Raw genomic sequence first — 21048 nt, 5'->3', positions numbered from 1 at the left:
GGCTCCGTCGTAACATAAAAAGATGCTTTTTTGCTAATAATATGCTGTTTTTATAGCTGCTGTGAGTTTGCAACTGTTACTGCAACTGTTAAGATGGCACTGTCAACACTTATTTCGAAAATGGCGCAAAACGTCTATATGGAGAAAAGCCACAGTTTTGTGCAAACAAAAAGCGTTTGCGTTCTAATTATTTAACATTTAAAAACCTACTCCTATGCTGCATTACCGGGGTTCACAAAAATTTGGAAATACTGAGAATACGGCAGTGATTTTGATAAATTTCTTCTAGGTGGAAAAATGGCGTCAGATTGAGGATTTTTAAAAAAGTTTAATAACTTTTAAAATATTTAAGTGATTGTCTGTTCTAAAGCACAGATTCAGGTCAAAATTATGATCTGTGGATGAATGAATGGATGTATGAATGGGTCCGTTCTATAAACGGGTGAGACGTATGGTGCGGCAGAAGTCGAATTTTTGGCCATAGATGGCGCCACTGGAAAACAAGAACAATCGCGCCCCCTTTCCTTAAATAGGCATACGTCAACAAAGCCCAGATAATTTTTCACGGCAAGATTATATATACAGTTCAAAATCATAGCATTGCTCCAAATGAAAGGCACTTAAATTACTTCTTTTTTGTTTTCCTTGGCGACAGAATTTCGAAAAACAGCCTTAACTATTGGTGTTCTTTTTTACGGAAAGAAGCTACCCTCAGTTCCTCATATTCTAATTCCAAATCTGATGATATATGAAAATCTAATAATCAGCATAAAAGTCATTTAGAACATGTTTATTTTTTTTGCATTACAACAGACGAATAAATTCATCTATTGTTCATATATTAACATTACACTGAGATTAGGTAAAATAATCCTCATAAATTCCGTTCTTAACTCTGTCGCCTGTATTGTTTCTAGATTCAGTAATCTTCAGTCAATATTATTTTCATTGATCTTTATTTAAGGATTTACTTCCTCCTGAACATCCTCTTCTCTCACAAAGAAAAATAAACGGGTATTTTTTTTTAATATAATAATTACTACTACCCTATTTCTTTTCATATAAACAGAACTCTCTTAATCTCTTCTTATAAACATTGCTTGAATAAAACATTATTTGAATTCCAATAAAACTATTTAAACTGAAATATAAAAATGACTCATGCGGCTTAAAGTTCGTAATTTAAAACTCAAATAACTTTCAAGAAGTGATGATGAATATTCAATAAGCGAATATACTCGAGAGTTAATCTTCTAATGTTGTATATTTTAACTAGGAAAAGGGGAGTTTGAGTCACTTAATGAAAAGCGCCCCGAAGAAGATTAATTCAATTTAAATAAATTTTATTATAATTAAATTTGTATTTAATTATTCCAGCCTTATATTATAATTTATAATGAATGCTAGCATCAATCATTTGTTAATTTAATTATCTTCTGAAAAGATGGGAACAATAATATTAACTGCAGCTAATTCTGAATTCAATTTGGTTCACTTCGAGAAGAAGATCACCGGTACCCACACCTGTGACCTATGCCATCAGCGCCAGCTGATTGCTTATCAGCAAAATGGCGTGTTTTATTTGTATTTAATCAATTTAGAAGAAGTTACATTTTGTACTGAGTGTTGATAAAACTTGAATATAAATTAACTTTAAAAGCTTATAAAAACTTAAAATGAGAGCTAAAATCTTTCTATTTGTATTACATTATTTTACCATACTTTTCTTATAATAAATCTTAATATTATTTTATTTTAATTTAATAAATTTGAAGCAGGTAAATGCTTACAATAAATGGTATAGTGTTATTTATATTCAGTCATTGTTAAAAAAATATATAGCTTATAATAATGTTAGAGCATTTTTATGCATTTTATAGCCATTCATAAGCATGCTATAAAATATGTTACCTTATAAAATATGTAATTGTCATTTTATTCGTATTTAACAATAATGAATTTAAATATTTTAGCAAATGATAAATCGATTTATAAAATATTTAAACGACATTTAATTTTATAATCAAATAATAACTTATATAAAACTAAACTCAGTGGCGGCGGCTTATGGAGGGCCAAGGCCTACTTTGCCCATCCCCAATTTCTTGACCTTGGGCTCTAGAGAGCAAGAGCAGATTTTGTGGTTTGGTGGCTAACCTAATACAGAACCCTCAGTGTTTAATCTCCAAACATGTTTGATACTCATTTTATAGACCCACTGAAGGAATGAAAGGCTGAGTCAACCATGCCCGGTACCAGGATAGAACCTCAAACCTGTGGCGCGGGAGCGTGAAGTGCTAACCAATCAGACACCGTTTCAGCAAATAATAAACCAACTTATAATATGAACGTGAAGATATATTTGAAATTATTAAATGAGTAAATTTTCATGCACAGGTATTTAAGGTAGCTATTACGATAAATTCAAAATTCATTTAATTAAAAAAAAATTATTATTTTGTTGTAATAGTAGAAACTACAATATCGCTTACCGGTGTAATAATGTTTATAAAAAAAACTTGTCAAAATTCAATCTTGTTAAATTCTTAATTTAAAAAAAGTGTTTTTCTTAGTTTACCATATTTATGAATACGCAGCATAAACCGATTATTTTTCCTCCTTTTCTGTAATTTTTGAACATGACAGCCCAATTTCCAAAGATTTTAAAAACTACGAAATAATTTAACATTAAACTACGAAATAAGTTAACAACGAAATAAGTAACAAACTATTCAGTTCGAAACATAAAGTTCATAAGGATATTATTCAGATGTTAACTAAGTATTGCACTAACTCAAAGTTAACGTCTTTTACTCTCTTGAAAAGAATAAAGCGTAGGATGACTGCTCTCAAAAGTTGATTTATCGCTTCGTTAAAATGTTCGCTGTTTAACGCTAGTCTAGAAAGATCCTCGGGAAAGTCTTTTAATGCATTTATAATAAAAGTGTATGAAAATGTCACCAGAAATTCACAGCTATAAAAGGACATTACTAAACACTTGTAACACCAAAACTGGCAGCGTTTTTTGAAGATATTATTTAGTGATTTCTTTTATTTTCCTCTGAAAAAAAATCACAAACATTAACATCAATCATGCACTTTTTAAAAAAATATGTAAGTTATTAAACTCTAAAGATAGTTGTTAGCATAGGCTTCCATAATTTCTTCAAATTTTTATTCGTAATTATATATTTAACAGGACGTACATTATTGAATATGATTCATGTATTTTGAATAGAAATTTGTTTAAAATTGCATAGAGCATACGGGTTCACGGGTTTCAATATATATGAACATATGAATCCTTAACACTTATATAACAATATAAATGATTATGTTACAATATATGTATCCAAAATATATGAATCCTTAATATAATAATTAAGATAAATTAAAAAGATAGATATTGCTGAGCACCCAATTTTACACTGTCTAAAGTTCATTAATCCTTATCATTTCACAAATTGAAAGCTAAAAAGATAGTCTGAAACATTCTATGTGTAACCCGAAGCTACATTCATAATATACAAGCGCAAAGTTTTTAACCAAAAAAGGATTAAAAATTTTGTTGAGCCCCCAATTTTACACCGCCTAAAGTTCATTAATCCTTATCATTTAGCTAATCGAAAAATATAAACATAATCAACATTCTATGTGTAACCGGAAGCTACATTCATAATATACAAGCGCAAAGTTTTTAACCAAATAAGGATTAAAAATTTTGTTGAGCCCCCAATTTTACACCGTCTAAAGTTCATTAATCCTTTTCATTTAACAAATCGAAAGCTAAAAAGATAGTCTGAAACATTCTATGTGTAACCCAAAGCTACATTCATAATATACAAGCGCAAAGTTTTTAACCAAAAAAGGATTAAATATTTTGTTGAGCCCCCAATTTTACACTGCCTAAAGTTCATTAATCCTTATCATTTAGCTAATCGAAAAATATAAACATAGTCAGCATTCTATGTGTAACCGGAAGCTACATTCATAATATACATGTGTTAAGTTTTTAACCAAATAAGGATTAAAAATTTTGTTGAGCCCCCAATTTTACACCGTCTAAAGTTCATTAATCCTTTTCATTTAACAAATCGAAAGCTAAAAAGATAGTCTGAAACATTCTATGTGTAACCCGAAGCTACATTCATAATATACACGTGTTATGTTATTTTCCAATGAAAATTAAAGATGTTGTTGAACACCCAAGTTTACACTGCTTAAAGTTCATTAACCCTTATCACTTAACTAATCGAAAACTATAAACATAGGAAACTTTTTTTTAAAAAGAGTGAAAGTTGGCAGGTATGCATTTATAAGTTATTCACATTATAATTTAATTTTTTGTATTCTCAACTGTAAATGTTAAAGTTGAAGCTGGAAAATCATTGATATGCACATTATCCATCTAATAAGCAGATAAACTGTTTCGCTCCGTTTAAGTGCATAATCAAGTGTTTTCTGCATTTTACCCTGGTAATTGACACATTAACGGCTTCCGTATCGTTTAAGCTTAAGTCTCATCAATTTAGTTCTTGTAATTCTCATGTAATCGTAATAATGTTTGATTCGTTGTATTATAGTTTTTAATTAATTGATGATCTATTCTGTCACCTAACTTGCATTAACTTGATTCTTTAGATATTGAAAAATGAATAACATTACGTTAATTTAAGTGCACAAAAACGTTGCCGCTGTTCCACAAAAGATCTTATTTTATTTTTAACGAGTGTCTAATAGGTAATGTGCAGAATATCTAGGTAATGTGCTGGTTACTTACTCAGTTCGAGAAATAAATTAACTTTCAGCACTGTATAGGGTCACCATGGTTAATTTGCACATTACCTGCACTATCGACAGAAAAACTGATTTCTGCTCTTAAACGAATACATGATAAAGGCAGGTGAATCTATGCAAGAAAAGATATTCTTGAACATTTTGAACTAATACCAGAAATATTTTATTTTATAACCGTCGTTGAACAGCCGACTCAATTTAAAAGGGTTTACGACTACTAATGTTCAACTCCGTAGCCTTGTAATTTTGAACCCAATCCAGAAGACAAGGGAGCTCCTGGATCGAGTATTGGGAGAAATTTGCCTTCGTGGAGGACTTTTTGATGGAGCTAACCCGCATTTGCGTTACATGGAGAGGAAGACCACGAGAACCTCCCACGGTTAGCCTGACGGCAAAGGGACTCTAACCCATGATCCGTCTACCACTGAAGATATTTCACGTCAGCACTGAGGTCGGTGCAAGCCGGATGCGGAATTCGTATCGACTGGGATTCGAACCCGGTTTGCCTTATTGGAAGGCGAATGCTTTATCCCCTGAGCCACCGCGGCTGAATACCTGAAACATGTAACTTGGAAAGATGAAAAGACATTTGCATGCCTGGAATATATAGGCATGCCAGGGAGCTTGTGAAAATTCCAATACCACACACGCTTTTCTTTTTTTCACTTACATCTCCAAATTTAAATTAGTGAAAGAAATATTCAGCATTAATGTTGCTGTTGCCAATTCCTTCGTTATTCAGCAACAGCTAGATCGAATTCACGAGTCCGTGAATCATGGCAGAAACAAGCAACAAATGCCGTTGCAAGGATAAGCATTTAAGTTTGCGATTCATTAAAGCAAGGGTGTAACAGAAAGAATCAGGATTGATAAAGCACTTGGTACATGTAGGAAAGACCCTACATGTACCATGTACATGTTTTCAGACTTCTTCCCTATGGTGTCCAAAGTTTTGTACCAACAGAAGCTGTACCAATAGAACCTTATACCTAAAATAGCGGGAATCGTTGAGTGATTCCTTTGGATTTTTTCGTAAACATCCCATAACTTCAGGCATTTTGGGTATAGAGTACCCTTTGATATACATAAGGCACCCTTTGATATAGATAAATTTCACTTTCATTATAAGATCAAAAGTATTATAACACATCTATAATTACTATTTATAGAGCGAAGGAAACATAATTATCTAAGAAACTAATGTAGGGTTAACCAACCAGTGAAGGAACACTACCAAGTGAAAGAACATTTCATATATATTGATTAAGAATAAGAATTTGAAGGTTTTTCTTTAGATTGATTGGTAACAATAGCTTACTGCCAAACAATAGGAAGTCATCTAGCAATGTTTTGGATTACCTGGTCAAATAGACTTCTCTGGAAAAAAAAATTTATTTGTTATTATCTCTGCAGCACCTTGTTTCTTTGAAAAAATCATAAGGTGAATGTTTGTATTTATACGTTTGAAGTGGAATTAATTGCATGCAATAGTTTTATTTTTCTCACTGTGAAAAAGAGAATTCAAAATATAGTTATTGAAGTTACGTTTTATTTTTTTAAGCATCATAGCATAATAAAGTACTGAGATAAGGGGGTGTTTATTCACTGGATCACCAAACGATGAAAAACCAGTGAAGGAACAAGTGTTCCTTTACTGGGTTTTTTTCTAAGTTAATGAAAATAAAAGATAAACTTTAATTTTCTTGTACCTTTAGTGATGTTCCGCATCAAAAGTATGTTAAAAATACGAAAAACAACTTCTAACCAGTGAGGGAACAGGCATGTTCCTTTACTGGGCATAGATTTCCCAGTGAATGAACAGTATGTGTTAATATGTTGACACTTTAATTTTCAATTCATGATTACAAAAAAAAGTAAACATTTTCCAAGTATTTATATGTTATAATTTCAAGAATAGGATTGTTTTTAAATATTTGTATGGCTTATAAATTCATAAAGAGCATTAAAACGTAACCAAAATTAAGTGTTCCTTCACTGGGTGTTCATTCACTGGTAAGAGCTGTTCCTTCACTTGGTCTTTTTACTACTTTTTATTTGAACCTCCAAAATTTTAAAACAATATCATGCAAGTTCTCTACAATTTTTTTACATAATTTACAATTAGTAACAAATGTGTTGACACTGTCAGTTGACTAAAATTATGAATTTTGAAATTGATATGATTTTTTAAAAGGCAAGCGAAGCTTAATTGTTCCTTCACTGGTTAGTTTACCCTATACGTATAACTGAAGAGCCAGTGTTCCAGTTTAATCAAATTGTTTCGTTAATCTAACAAAATACCATAGAATTTCGATGATCAACTGTATAACAAGGTTTTATTAAATTAATTATGATTATATATTAGTATTTTAGATGTCTAATTGATATACATACAGACAATCTGGCAAGTGCCACAAAATATCTGAGTATACATCAATGTTCAGTCTACCTAGTGCTAAGTTGCCATTCTGGTTATGTAAAAAGTTCAAGTACTTTATTCGTATTAAAACTAAATTATTTAAGAATAGTATATTGTAGTTACAGAATGAAAATTTAATGAGAAAAGTCCTAATTCGCAAAACTAAATCAATTTAATCAAGCAGAATCATAGAGATGTCACGCTCCCAGTTTTTCATCGCACCCGTTTATGTATTTAATTCTCTCGAATTATTGAAGCATAAAGTTTTTACATTTCAGTTGTTTCCTGCGTTTTTGTAATGAGGCACTCCCCGAATAGTTCTCTTAAAAACTTGTTCGCTTAGTGGTAATCAATCCTCGCATTAATATTCTTTCTTTTCTTTAAAGTTTTAACCATATATCTCTTTCCAGACAACTGCACCATTTCAGGAATGCCCAGAATTCTGAATGAAAATGATTGCACGAAAGAGTTAACATTTTTAGGTTATTTTTTTAAATTTTATTATCACAGCGTCATAGTCATTACATAAATAATAAAAAAATTTCTTGCAGAGTTAGCAGAGAAAAAACACATAGGACTGAATAACTTTTGCTCCAATGCTTGGAATTTTTTTAACTAAATGTCAAACTTACTTGTAGAAGGGGATAGCTTTTTAAAATAATACTTATAGGAGAGAAAAAATATTATTTTACCTCGACTCTCTCTGAATGTATGGATTACGATGTTCTGTCGAAATTTATTGACAATTGTAACTTAGAATTAAGAGATTAAGAAATTATTTACACACCATGTCATGTTAAAACAAGTGAATATAAATTTATAGATGTTATTGTATTGTCCCCTTTTATTGTAATTATTAAACGGTTAATTGTTGGAGTTTTAAAAAAGAAATTTAACAAAAACCATGGATGGGGTCTTATAGAGCCATGTCATGTTAAAACAAGTGAACAGAAATTAATAGATATTATCATATTGTCCCTTTTTATTGTAAATTATTAAACGGTTAATTACTGTAGTTTTAAAAAAGAAATTTAATAAAACCCACGGGTGAGGCTTCATAGGACCACGTCATGTTAAAAAAAGTGAACAGAAATTAATAGATGTTATCGTATTGTCCGTTTTTATTGTAAATTATTAAACGGTTAATTACTGTAGTTTTAAAAAAATTTAATAAAACGAACGGGTGAGGCTTCATAGGACCACGTCATGTTAAAAAAAGTGAATATAAATTAATAGATGTTATTGTATTGTCCCTTTTTATTGTAAATAATTAAATGGTTAATTACTGAAGTTTTAAAAAAGAAATTTAATAAAACCCACGGATGAGGCTTCATAGGACCATGTCATGTTAAAAAAAGTGAACAGAAATTAATAGATGTTATCGTATTGTCCCTTTTTATTGTAAATTATTAAACGATTAATTACTGTAGTTTTAAAAAAAATTTAATAAAACGTACGGGTGAGGCTTCATAGAGCCACGTCATGTTAAAACAAGAGAATATAAATTTATAGATATTATCGTATTGTCCCTTTTTATTGTAAATTATTAAACGGTTAATTGTTGTAGTTTTGAAAAAGAAATTTAATAAAAGCCGCGGGTGAGGGGCTTTATAGGAATATGTAATGTTAAAACAAGTGAATATAAATTAACAGATGTTATCATGCAGTACCTTTTATTGTAAACCATTAAATGGTTAATTGTTGTAATTTTAAAATGAGAATTAATAGCACCCACAGGTGGGGCTTTACAGGGCCTTTCGGCCAGATAGTACTGTGTAGACCCGCTCCACTTCTCTTCAGGGGCTTATCGTAACGGTCATTTTCCCGTGCACCCCCATATGGATGGGATGGGGTTGAAATATTAAACTTAATATCAAATTTAATAGTAAACTTGATATCATTAAATGTACTAAAATTTATGGCTGCCTAATTACAAAATCATATATATCAGACAGATATCAGGCAAACAATCATATATTAGAATATCATACATTAAAATATGCTCTCTCTTAATAAACGTACCTAATTTTCAAAGGATATAGATTTTTGATTATGAAAATAAGAAGGTGACCTCAATCATCTGGAAAATATACTCCCTATAATTTAGTTAAAAGTGCGGTTGAAAGTTTGGCTTTCTTAAAGCTAGCGTTTCATTTTAAATATTTCGTCTCATCTCGAGAACTTTTCAAGCTACTTAAAAACTATTTGTTAACAATAATAAAAATTTTATTTCAGAAATAATACCTAGCAATAAAAATAATTTAATAAATTATTAACGACCTAAAACGATATTATTAACGATAAATTTTGATAACGACCTACTTTTGTGAAAGGTGGATTTACAAAGAGCAAAACCAGTTCGTTTGCCTGAAGAAGGAAAAAAAAGTGTCATGTCTCTAAGTTACATCAGACAATCAAACAGGTTTTTATTTTTTCATCACTAGTGATGCTGGCAGTTTTATAAAGTTTTTACTCACATTTTAATTTGCGAAATTTGACATGAATACTTTTTTTTACATATTTTTTGACGAGGAATCTATAAATATGCATTTATGGTGGTCATTAAAAACATCCGGTATCTCTTCGAATTTTAATTATGCAATAAAAATGAAGTCATAAGTGCTCATCACCATATTTTATAATTTTTTTGTGGATTTGAAAGTCGAATAAATTTGCATGCATGATTTTGAAGATTAAAGTAACTTTAGATATCTTATTAAAATGAAAACCCTATAATTCATTCATATTTTAACTATGTTTAGTTTAAAAGTAATCATGAAAACATATTTTTAAAAAGATTAATGCTCCCAGCATCATGTTCGGAATATTTTTCGTTTCCTTTAATCTCATTAACCGATGTAAAACTAAACAAAAAAAATTATTCTTGACGACTTATTAATTCAAGCGTTATTTTCTTAAGAAAGCTTTTTTACAAAAAAAAATATTTTTCATAACTTTGTGAATGTGTTTTTGAGAAAGTTTATGTCGTTTTCTTTTAGAGATTTTCCCCGTTAATTCCAAAAACCCGAGGGACTTAAATTTTCAAAACGACAGCAATTTTTTTAATTTAATCTTCTTAAAAAACTCATCGTATTATTGCATTTTAAGCATGAATTTAAACTTAACAAAAAAAACTCTTTATCGAGTTCATATGTTTATAATGAGAAAATTATGGTAAATATCATTAATCCATTAATGAGAATATCACGTTTATTTAACAATATTCGATATGGATATACAAATTAAACATGAAAATATCTTTAAAAAAATAAAAAATAAATTTAAAAAAATCCTAAGTCATTTTAATGTATTTAAAAAAATATTTAAAAAAATTCGAAACGCAATGCAAACTGTCAGAGAGCAATCAAAATCTAAATCAATGTAAGATTAAAAAAAACATGTATTCTTATAATTATACAAAACTGGACAAATTCAAATGACTCGAATATGTTTCTCTAATTTCAAGTTTGGAATGACATTAGTTATGAAATAAAACTTTGAAAGCTGTGAGATATTTTTAGAAGATTTATGTAAGTGCGTAGGAAAAGAAAACTAATTTTATCACAGAACCAGAATGTTTGTACAAAGTAAGACTGAGACAAATTTTTCAGGCGGGTCTGTAATGTATAGTGAGTAAGGTCTATTAATCGTAATCCTGTTTTGGAAAATAAATAAGTAAAGCTAGAGAATTTTGTGTACAGTTAATTAATTAAGGATTGTATAAGTAAAATAATAAAGAATCGATTTTTTTGTTAACATTAAACTACTCAGTCACATTGTCATGTATTAATGATATTATCACGACTTAAAAATACTTCTCATAACATAAGCTAATTTGCAGAACATAAAACGGAATTTAAAAAATACTAAGCGCATTTTTTCATATTCGATAAGTTAAATTATAGAAAATGGGGAAAAAATAAAATTGAATTGAATGAATGGAGAAAAAAATTGAAAGCATTGAAGAAAATCAATATTGAAAACCCAATGACTCAAATATTTAATATATATTTCGAAACTAAGTGGGAAATACAACGTTATTTTAGAATAATAACATGAATTCGCCAAGATTTCAATTTTCGGAAGAGTACCTATTAAAACAAACAGATGAAGAGCGAAGCTTTAATAATAAGCGAGTGCTTCGAATTCGTACAATTTACACAACTGTATTTAAAGGAGCGTTTATATTTACCTTACTTACCAATTTCACTCACAATTTCCGAACGAATATTTAAAATTCTTATATTTTACATAAATAATACTTTATCAGTCTGAAAAGGCCTTAATTAACTAAGCAAGGGGCGGCAAGTCGTTACAGATGGTGCGCCAAAAGTGTTACTAACTACTTTGATGTCATTAATCAATTGTCGACTTGTATACAGCTCATCATGGAAATCACGTCGCCAGAAAAGAATCTTTGATCACGAAAGTCGGCACCTCTCTGAGAGGGAAATCGTTTATTAATTAATTGTTTGTAGTTAATTAGTTGAAATCAATATTGCTTCACACATATGTAAGACAATGACTTTTAACTCGGGTGGCAGCCGCAATAGCGACCTTCTGGAAATAACTTACATAGGTCATACATAAGAGAATGAATCGGGTCTATTTTAGAACTAAATTAGCCAGAAATAATAATAAACAAATATTTTATATATTTTTTTTCTTATAACCAACGTTGAACAATTTTAGGTTGAACAATTTCAACCCAATTATGAGTTTACGACTATCAGTGCTCAGCTCAGTAGTCTTGTAATTTTTTACCCAACCCAGAAAACAAGATAATTCCTTGATCAAGAATAAGGGGGAAATTGGCCTTCGTGGAGACTTTTGACTGAACTAACCCTCATTTGCTTTACATGTAGAAGAAAACCACGAAAACCTCCCACAGTTAGCCAGACGGTAGGGGGACTCTAACCCTTAATCCGTCTACCACTGAGGATATTTTTCGTCCACACTATGGACGGTGGAATTCGCATTGACCAGCCATCCCTGGGATCGAACCCGTGGTACCTCATTGGGAGTCGAGCTCTTTATCCCATGTGCCACCACAGCTCAATTTGAGTTATTATATATTTTTCGTCAGCACTGTGGTCGGTGTGAGCCAAGAGCAGAATTCCACCTCTAATAAGCCACCTCTGGGATTCGAACCAAATCCCTCATTGGGAGACCAACTCTCTACACCCTGAGCCAATACGGCTCTAATAAATTAATATGAATGTTACTTTTAATATTTTTACACATGCATTATACTCGTTAAATCTTTAAAAATATTATATGAGTTGTCAAAATTTAAAAACAGCTTCTTTAAAGCGGTTTGCGTTTGAACCAGATTTCTCAGAAAGCTATATACCGATTTTGACATGAAATTTTGGCTTTAATACAAAAAAGTCACTAATTTTCGCAACTGCCCATTGTGGGCCAAGGAGTCGTGGAGGTTAAGGTTTCTTAATTTCAAGAATCCAGGGGTCTACTGGTGGCAATGTGGTAAGCATTACGCCAGATGTCGCCCTTAAGTCCTAGACAATCTGAAATCCATTGATGCATGGGAATCGAACCCCATAGTTTTCCACAATGATGGTTCAGTACCCTTACCACTGGGCCATCGCTCCACTGATATAGGTTAACTATTTTTTATGAAAAAAATCTCTTTTTTTTACTTTAAAATGGTGTTTTGTCTTACAATTAATTTAATTTAATTAATTTTTCTATAACTTATTAAATTTAAAACCAAATTCTGCGAAAAAAATTCTACGAGAAATCCGCATTTGTTCCCCTAAAAAAATTTTTTTTCTTGAGGATCACATCATTGTGCGTTCATAAATCTACTAGTCAACTATAATCAAATAAACTGGTTAAATTAAACAGATTAGAAGGCTTCAACAAACTTAATTAATCAAACCCACTTTGTCACTTTCATGGACAGCCCCATGTGTTTTCTTATTTTCGATTACATTTTAGTAGTGTTTGTAAAAGTATTCTCGAAGTTTATGTCTTTCTGAGAAACTTCAACGAAACTTAACGATTTATCTTTTGTTAGTGCTTCATTTATAAGAACTTTATTCTAGTTCAAAAGAACATGGCAGAAGTGGTCCAAGGTTGACAAGTTTTTGTTTACTTCGATTAATCTTTAAAAAAAATACTCGTAAATTATTCTGAAGAAAAAAAAAATTCGACAATTTGTTTTATATTTCTACTAGAATGTGATTGATATATAATACAGCGTAAAATCACTCAATTCTAAAATGAAATTCGTTGGAAAAATAGAAAAACTATATATATAATGGTGGTAGTCGTGAGAACAGAACAAACAGGCACAGGATTTTAAAAAGAGATAATTAATTTTATTTGTTGATCATTATGAGATAATGGCTATCAAAAGAGTGACACAAAATCATCTTGTTCCTCAGTTAAAGTTAGGTAAAATCTTGCAAAGAAAATCCGTAAAATGACTCGTTTTAGGTGATAAGGAAAATCTTATTAATTGTAATTGGTTTATTTAATAGGTCGCATGATACCACTAAGGACAAAGGGAAAAAATCTCTTTTTTTTAATTAATGCATTCTACATATATATATATATTAAAATATATATGTTAAGTTCAAAATGAAGATAAAACAAAGGAAAATTATAGACATATGAAGAAAAGGGGGGGAATAATAATTAAAAAAATAACATACAACTGATTTAAAAAAAATGGATGAAATTTTATTTAAGAAACCGGAAAAAAAAGGATATAATCTTTTCATCAGCCCACACGATTATATCCGCAAAAAAGAGTGCTTTCTGATGTTGCATCAATCTAGCCAAAGCAAAATATATTAATACAATATTGTAAGGAGCACTCAAAAAAAAATTTTACAAAAATTACAACAAATAAAATATAACACAATAAGTAAAAATAACACGTAAGAACAGAAAATGAAATAAAAGAAAAAGAAAAAAGCAGTATAAAACAAAATCAATAAAGCGAGTAGCGAAATCAGATGTACTTACATGAACGGGAAATTTTTCAAGAATGATTTAAAAATATTTTTGGAACAAGATTGCCAGATTACAAAATATGAAAACAAAAGCGCAAATTAAGTGTAACTGGAGGAATTTATTGTTTTTCTTAACTTTCTTCGTATTTTCTCGTATGTATTTATTTTGTCGTGTATATATATATATATATATATATATATATATGTTTCGGGGGTTTGGCAAGCGCAGCGAGCAGGAAACAAAATTCTCTAGTTATTTATATAACTGATAACAGATTAAGGGATTCATAATTAAGTGCAGGGTGGCCTGGTACTTTAAAATTCATCATGTTTTCTGGGAGAAAAAATTTTATAGATTGTATAAAAGATAAAACTAAGTATTCATTGTTTAGTACTGCCATTTTCGACAATGGAATAGTCTACAATGAAATTTCAACATATATGCTTTTTTTTATAATATAAATTAGCAATTTTGCACAAAATAAGAGATTTTTCCACATATTTTTCTTCTAGTATTGTTTTTTTTCTTTTAAGCTGTTTTTTTTTTTTAATACACGGGGAGTTTTCGGCCTCCGGGGTTCAAACACACGAATTCTCGGACTTGGGCCCAGAGCCCTACCGACCAGGCTATCCAGGCCTTTTTTTTCTGTTAAACAATACTATAAGAAATTTCGGATCAAATTGAGGTAAAAAGTACTGGCACTCAGAATACCGGTACTTTTTACAGTAAAATCCATTTTTATTGAAACATGATACGGAACGAAAAGCTTATATTTAGTAATTTTACAGAAATAAATACTGTAAAATCACTTAATCATTTTTATTAAATAATAATATTTTACTACAAAAATGGATTTTACGGATGATATACCTAAAGTGCCCATATTTTATACAGTAATTTAAGTCATAATTGTTTACAGTGTACTTAATTACAAATAATTAATTACTTGACTAACGTTTTAATATGTGCAATTCTTAGCAATCACAAGAGAATGTTGCATCTTGAACCAGAGTCATAATTAACGCTCCGGTGAGAATGAATTTTGCATCCAGTATATGTAGTTGATACTAGTAGAAACAGAATTAATGGCCATTTTAGATTTTCTAAGAATGTGTAACAAAATTGTTTTAGATTTTCTAATTCCTGAGTATTTTTTTCAATCAATTTGATTAGGAAGTAAAACCCATAATATTTACTCATGAAAACATATTCAAGGTTTAAAAGTAGGAAAATATTAATCTCCTTAAAATAAAATACCAATTTTTAGTGAAAAATAACTTATATTTGTTAGGCCTAAAAAAATCAAAATCTTGTATGCATGTCGTACTTGGGACTATTGTGACCGGGATAACCTGGTTGGCAAGGCGCTGGACTCATGTTCGTGAGAGCGGGAGTTCGAATTCAGTCAGCCGAAGACTCCTTGTGTAGTAAATGATGACTGGTGAAGGTTAAATCTGTCGTGTCACAAAGTCCTCCATGTTCCCATAACAAATTATAACTCCAGGGGTACTGGATCAGAGATTGATCGTTCTCCAATTCAAGTCAAAAATACGATATCTGAATGAATGAATGTATGTATGAAATGATCCTCCCTATAACACGGGTGTGGTGTATGGGTGTGGTAGAAGTCAAATTCTCGGCCATAGATGGCGCCACTGGAAAACAAGAACAATCACATACCTTGCCTTACAGGCCTATGAGAACAACAGCAACAACCTGGGACCATTCTCGGCATTGTACATTGATCAAGTCGAAGGTATGTGCAACAGGTTCAGACAGCACAAGCATAATTCCATGCGAACTAAGCTATTCACAATAAGTAAGAAATTTTAGAATTAAGTAAATCTATTAATTGGCGAAGTAGTCAATTAAAATACTCTTCGGTATTACGTTTATGATTAACTTAATTTATTTTCGCATATGCAGGTTGCATTGTAAAATGTTTTGGATCAAATTTTGGTAAGATATTCCGACATTCAGAGGGCCGGTACGTTTCAAGGTAAAATCCATTTTTACCGGAACATGTTTCGGAACGAAAAATCAGATATACCATAATTTTTAAAGTAAATATTACAGTAAAAATTGCGGTACAATACTTTACATTAAAAATGGATATTACGGTTAATAGGATTTTAGGGATAATGCACTCAAGCTGTCGGTACTTTATACCGGATATTCAAATTTAATCAATTAAAAAGTTTTAAATAAAAAAAAATCAAAATCAGTGTCACCCAGTCAATCAGTGTCGCAGAACATTACAGAGTTCAGTTTTTGGTTTTTTTTATCTGCAGACTTTTTCGAAATATTCTTTTTCTGCAGAACTTTTTTTTCTCCATTCTGCCGAATTCTATTCAAAAAACTCCTTTCTCCTCATATCGGAGATAGATAAAATGCTCTCAATTTTTCTTTTCCAACTTTCTTTTGATAATAAAAAAATTCCGCTTAAGCTAGAATTTCAGATTAATATTATAGAAATTATTTCTAAATAGCAAAAATTTAAGAAACATTAACTATACAAATATTTTTTTAGAACAGGAGAATATCGTCAACAGTAATAGAATATGTATTCTTTTTTATGTCGATTTAAAGAAATTCGTACATTTATAATTAAAAAAATTATATGCTGTTCTATTGAATTCATGGAGGCTTTTTTTTTTGTAAACAGAAAACGCTTCTGTTACCTTAAATTGGTAACGTATATATTTGCTACTATTAAAAATGTCTCTCTGAAAGATATTAGTTCTGCCAAAGGGGTTAACATCCTACAGTCCATATTGTACTTAAAAAAACTAAACTTTTTCGAATTATTACTATTTGCATTTAAAAAAATATTCCAAATGATCCTGGGTTCAATACCCTTCCTTCTTGTTTCAACAAAATATCACTTATGATTGATATTATTTTACAGATTATTTTATGTGATTTAAATTACACATAATTTTCTGAAAAAAAGCTTCAAAAGTGGTTTTTTAAAAATTTTTAAACTTTTTAATAATATTTTCTTGTTTTTATTTTTATTGCACTTTATTTTTTGATGGAATAAACACTTAAAGCTTTTTATTGAAACAACATAATCTTTATGCCTTTAAAATTTTTGAAAATTATTGAATACTATAAACTTAATTTAAAATATGTCTCAATAGATATATTTTAAAATGAGTTTATAGTAATAATAGAATAGTAATAACAGTAATAATAATAATATAATAGTAAAAATAGAATAATTTTTAACACAAAGAAAACAAAAATCGAAATCATTTCCTAAGTAGTTTAACAAAAAGAATTTTAATCTTATCGAAGCCTTTTTTGATTGAATGTCCTACACTATGTATAATTTTTTTTAAAAGATTTTAACTCATTTACTTCTGTAATATCTTTCTGGAAAAAAACAGAAACAAATTTAAATAATTGCTAAAGATGAGCAATAAGAAATATTTAAACCTAAATAATGTTATAAAGCTTGCGCATCAATCTAAACTATTTAGATCGGAAAAAAATATTTTATTACTTTTATATCATGGAAAAAAAGTTTTAAAAAATTTAATTTCTTGAAATAGATTAATTTTAAAATTTCAGACACAACCATTCTTAATTTTTAAAAAAATATATATAAAACCTTATTTTTTTTTATTTTCATTTATTCTGGTTGCATATTTTTTAAGTTTTTACTTACCTCTTTCTAAAAATCTTTATTTTTCATAAACAAATGTCCAGTATTGCCCATATAAATTTAAGTGATAATAACTCAAGTAACGCACCGCGAAGCGAAAATCATCGAATGCTCGTTCACTGAAATTGTAAAACAATTGGTACAGCTTCCTCGGTCGCAGCACAGAGCGCATGCGCGCGTCTGCCATGAAGATCACTTCTTTTAGTTTATTTGCTTCTCCTTTCACTAGCAATTCATAAATTATCGGTTGTTGAAGTTATTTCTAAAACCTTTTCAACTTTGGAATTCAATTTGTAATAAGTATGTCAAATAAAATTATATTTCTATGTTATAAGAAGAAATTACAAAACTTATTTTGCAAAAATATTTCTGTAGCTTAATTTACACTCAGCAATTAATTAAAGTAAAAAATTTCTATATTTATTTAAAATATATAGTTTCATTCTATTAAGAGAACTACCGAGAACTCTACTTTATTCATACACTATTAGAAATTTTGGAGGGACTTAAACAATAACGTTGTTTAAATTTAATAACACCTTTATTATATTCAATAAACTCAGATTTGTCTCTCTCGACTACTGTGGTTTTTCCACTTTTGTTTCTTACCTTTATTTTTCCATTTTTTGTTGGCTTCTTTACGTTTTATATTTCAAAACACTTTTGTTTCTTCTTATTTACTCATGCTAAGTCTTGAAAGTGGGAGCCTGTTTTTGAGTGTTTGAAACAAGTCTACTGTTATTGTCAATGTGTATATCACTAAAGCGAACGAATTTTTTAATCAATACCTTTATTATTTGTTGAAACACTTTATCATACTTCTATCACTTGATAACACTATACTATGGTTTAACTCAAACAGAAGTGTGATTTATTTCCATAATATTACTGAAGTTGCAACAAATTTGAACCGTGACGTGATTCAAAGTATCCCTATGATATGATCCTTACTCAAAGTATCCCTATGATAAATTTTGTACCAATTGTTAAATTGTTAAAATTTATAGTTAACCTTTGTTAAATTTTTTCCTTAAAAATGTCGAATTTTTTTTATTGCGTCAAATTGCGTCAAAATAGCACCGAAGCAAATAATTGCCAAATTTGAAAACCAAATAATATTCAAAATTAAAACATCATAAATTCATTTTTAAGCAAAATGTATACTTTAAACAGAAATGTGGTGAAATGCTTAGCTAATTTGTAGAATTGAAATGACCTATTGATCGTGTCTCATTGTTGCTAATTTCTGTTCTTACTTCATGTCTGTGAATTTAATTAACGAAATTTCAACAATTTTCCCATTTACTAAAGCATTCCTTTCTCTAATGGAGTTTTGTCTCTGATAACAAAGCAAGTTTCATTGATTTCTTGACCGTTAAAAGCCGAATTTATCGTCGCTTCGTAGACAAATAAAATTTATCGCCGCTCAAAATTTCTTATTACTTTCTTACTGGATCGAAGACTTAAATTTTCTATGGAACTTGATTTCTGATAACAGTGCAAGCTTCAATTATTCCTTAATCACTACAATCAGAATTTATTATTAACCCATTATCACCAAAACGAGTTATCGTCAATCAAAATTTTGAAATTTTGATTATTTATTTATTGTGTTCAAAAATGGATTCCTGCTGTGTGCAGTACAAGCTTCAATCAATTCTTGGCCAATGGACGTAAAATTATATTGCAATTTTATCGCCAAAGAATTGTAAAAAAAAAAATTTAAAGCACTGTAAAAAATTCTGGACCAAATTACAGTAAAAAATTATGACATTCAGAGTGTCAGTACGTTTTACTGTAAAATCCATTTTTAAAGAAGCATGTCACGGAACGAAAAATCAGACATGACTTAATTTTTAAGGTAAATATTACTGTAAAAATCGGGGTATAATATTTAACATTAAAAATTATATTACTGTTAAAAGGATTTTAGGAATGATGAGCTCAAGCTGCCGGTACTTAATACCGTTAATCGAAATTTTGATGACTCTTTAAATAGCAAAAGTACTTACATTTCAACAGGAGATTAGACCTGATCTCATGTAACTCGAGATTGTTACCCAAATGCAACAAATAAAATTTATCTTTGATAGAAACTTAGATCCATTTTCATCTAAAGCAACAGCAAAAATTTCCTAACTCTAAGACCATAATTCCTCACCAGCGGCCCATTAGAATTCAGCAATATTAAAATAGTGAGCAACAGCGAAGTTTTTGTCTGAAAAATGAGAATGCAACAAAATGTGATTTAACATCCACATAATTTCGGGTGAAAGGGAAGGAGCAGTAGGGGGAGGTGCTCTGCCGTGCAATAAGAAAAAATCAACGTAAACGACAAAAAAATTTAAAACTGAGATATTACATATTTGATTCATAGGCTAATTGTTGCAAAAAGAAATTGAAAAAACGAATTTTTTTTATCAGTTTTTGAAATTTTATTTCATTTATTTATAGGTTAATATTAAGGGGAGATATAGAGCTGTGTATATATGCAATATATAAGCAACAACTACTTCATTTTAACGATATTTTACGCACTTTGAAATATATACATACGTACTTATATATTGTGCCACTTTGTGGATCCCCTAATTTGTTTGAAATAAGTGCGTTTGGTTTGGTAGTATAGCATGTTATAATATAATACCTGACCGAGTTGGAATATTATGAGTGAATATTAAGGGGCAATATGGGGCCATTTATATGTACAGCTTCTAAAGTGCCCCGCCCTATAATAATTTTTTCTATAATAATTTCCCGGGATCCTTTTATAAGGATTTCCTTATCTATGGTTGTATAGTATATTACAAGAGTCCTCTACGAAGTCAAATTTCTTCCAATACTTGATCCAGGAGTTCCCTTGTCTTCTGGTTTGGGTTCAAAATTACAAGGCTACGGAGTTGAACATTAGTAGTCGTAAACCCATACAATTGTGTCAGTTGTTCAACGATGCTTATAAAATAAAATGTAACACCTGAGAGCAGTGATAGCTCACGATATAGAGCGTTTGCCTTCCAATCAGGCGAACCGGGTTCGAATCCCAGTCGATACGAATTCCGGATCCGGCTTGCACCGACCACAGTACTGACGTGAAATATCCTCAGTAGTAGAGGGATCATGGGTTAGAGTCCCCTTGCCATAAGGCTAACCGTGGGAGGTACTCGTTGTCTTCATCTCC

The 21048-nt window shown here is 30.1% G+C and overlaps 1 protein-coding gene across 2 annotated transcripts in view; it reads right to left on the bottom strand.

Annotated features, from left to right (window-relative positions):
* LOC107447492 (RYamide receptor-like) overlaps positions 1-20151 on the bottom strand; it is a 71452-nt gene extending 51301 nt beyond the window's left edge. Inside the window, exon 1 of one of the 2 annotated variants that reach the window (XM_043048420.2) lies at positions 19883-20151. The gene's annotated coding sequence lies outside the window, so the exon portion shown is untranslated. Of the gene's footprint in view, positions 1-15880; positions 16012-19882 lie in introns of those variants that run through there. The other variant, XM_071178344.1, reaches the window with a different exon arrangement.
* Positions 20152-21048: the final 897 nt, after the last annotated feature.

Source organism: Parasteatoda tepidariorum, chromosome 3 (genome assembly GCF_043381705.1).
Source record: "Parasteatoda tepidariorum isolate YZ-2023 chromosome 3, CAS_Ptep_4.0, whole genome shotgun sequence".
In the NCBI taxonomy this organism is placed as follows: Eukaryota; Metazoa; Arthropoda; class Arachnida; order Araneae; family Theridiidae; genus Parasteatoda; species Parasteatoda tepidariorum.
The sequence above is the reverse complement of the archived record's forward strand: the minus strand, read 5'-3'. Positions and strand labels throughout refer to the sequence as shown.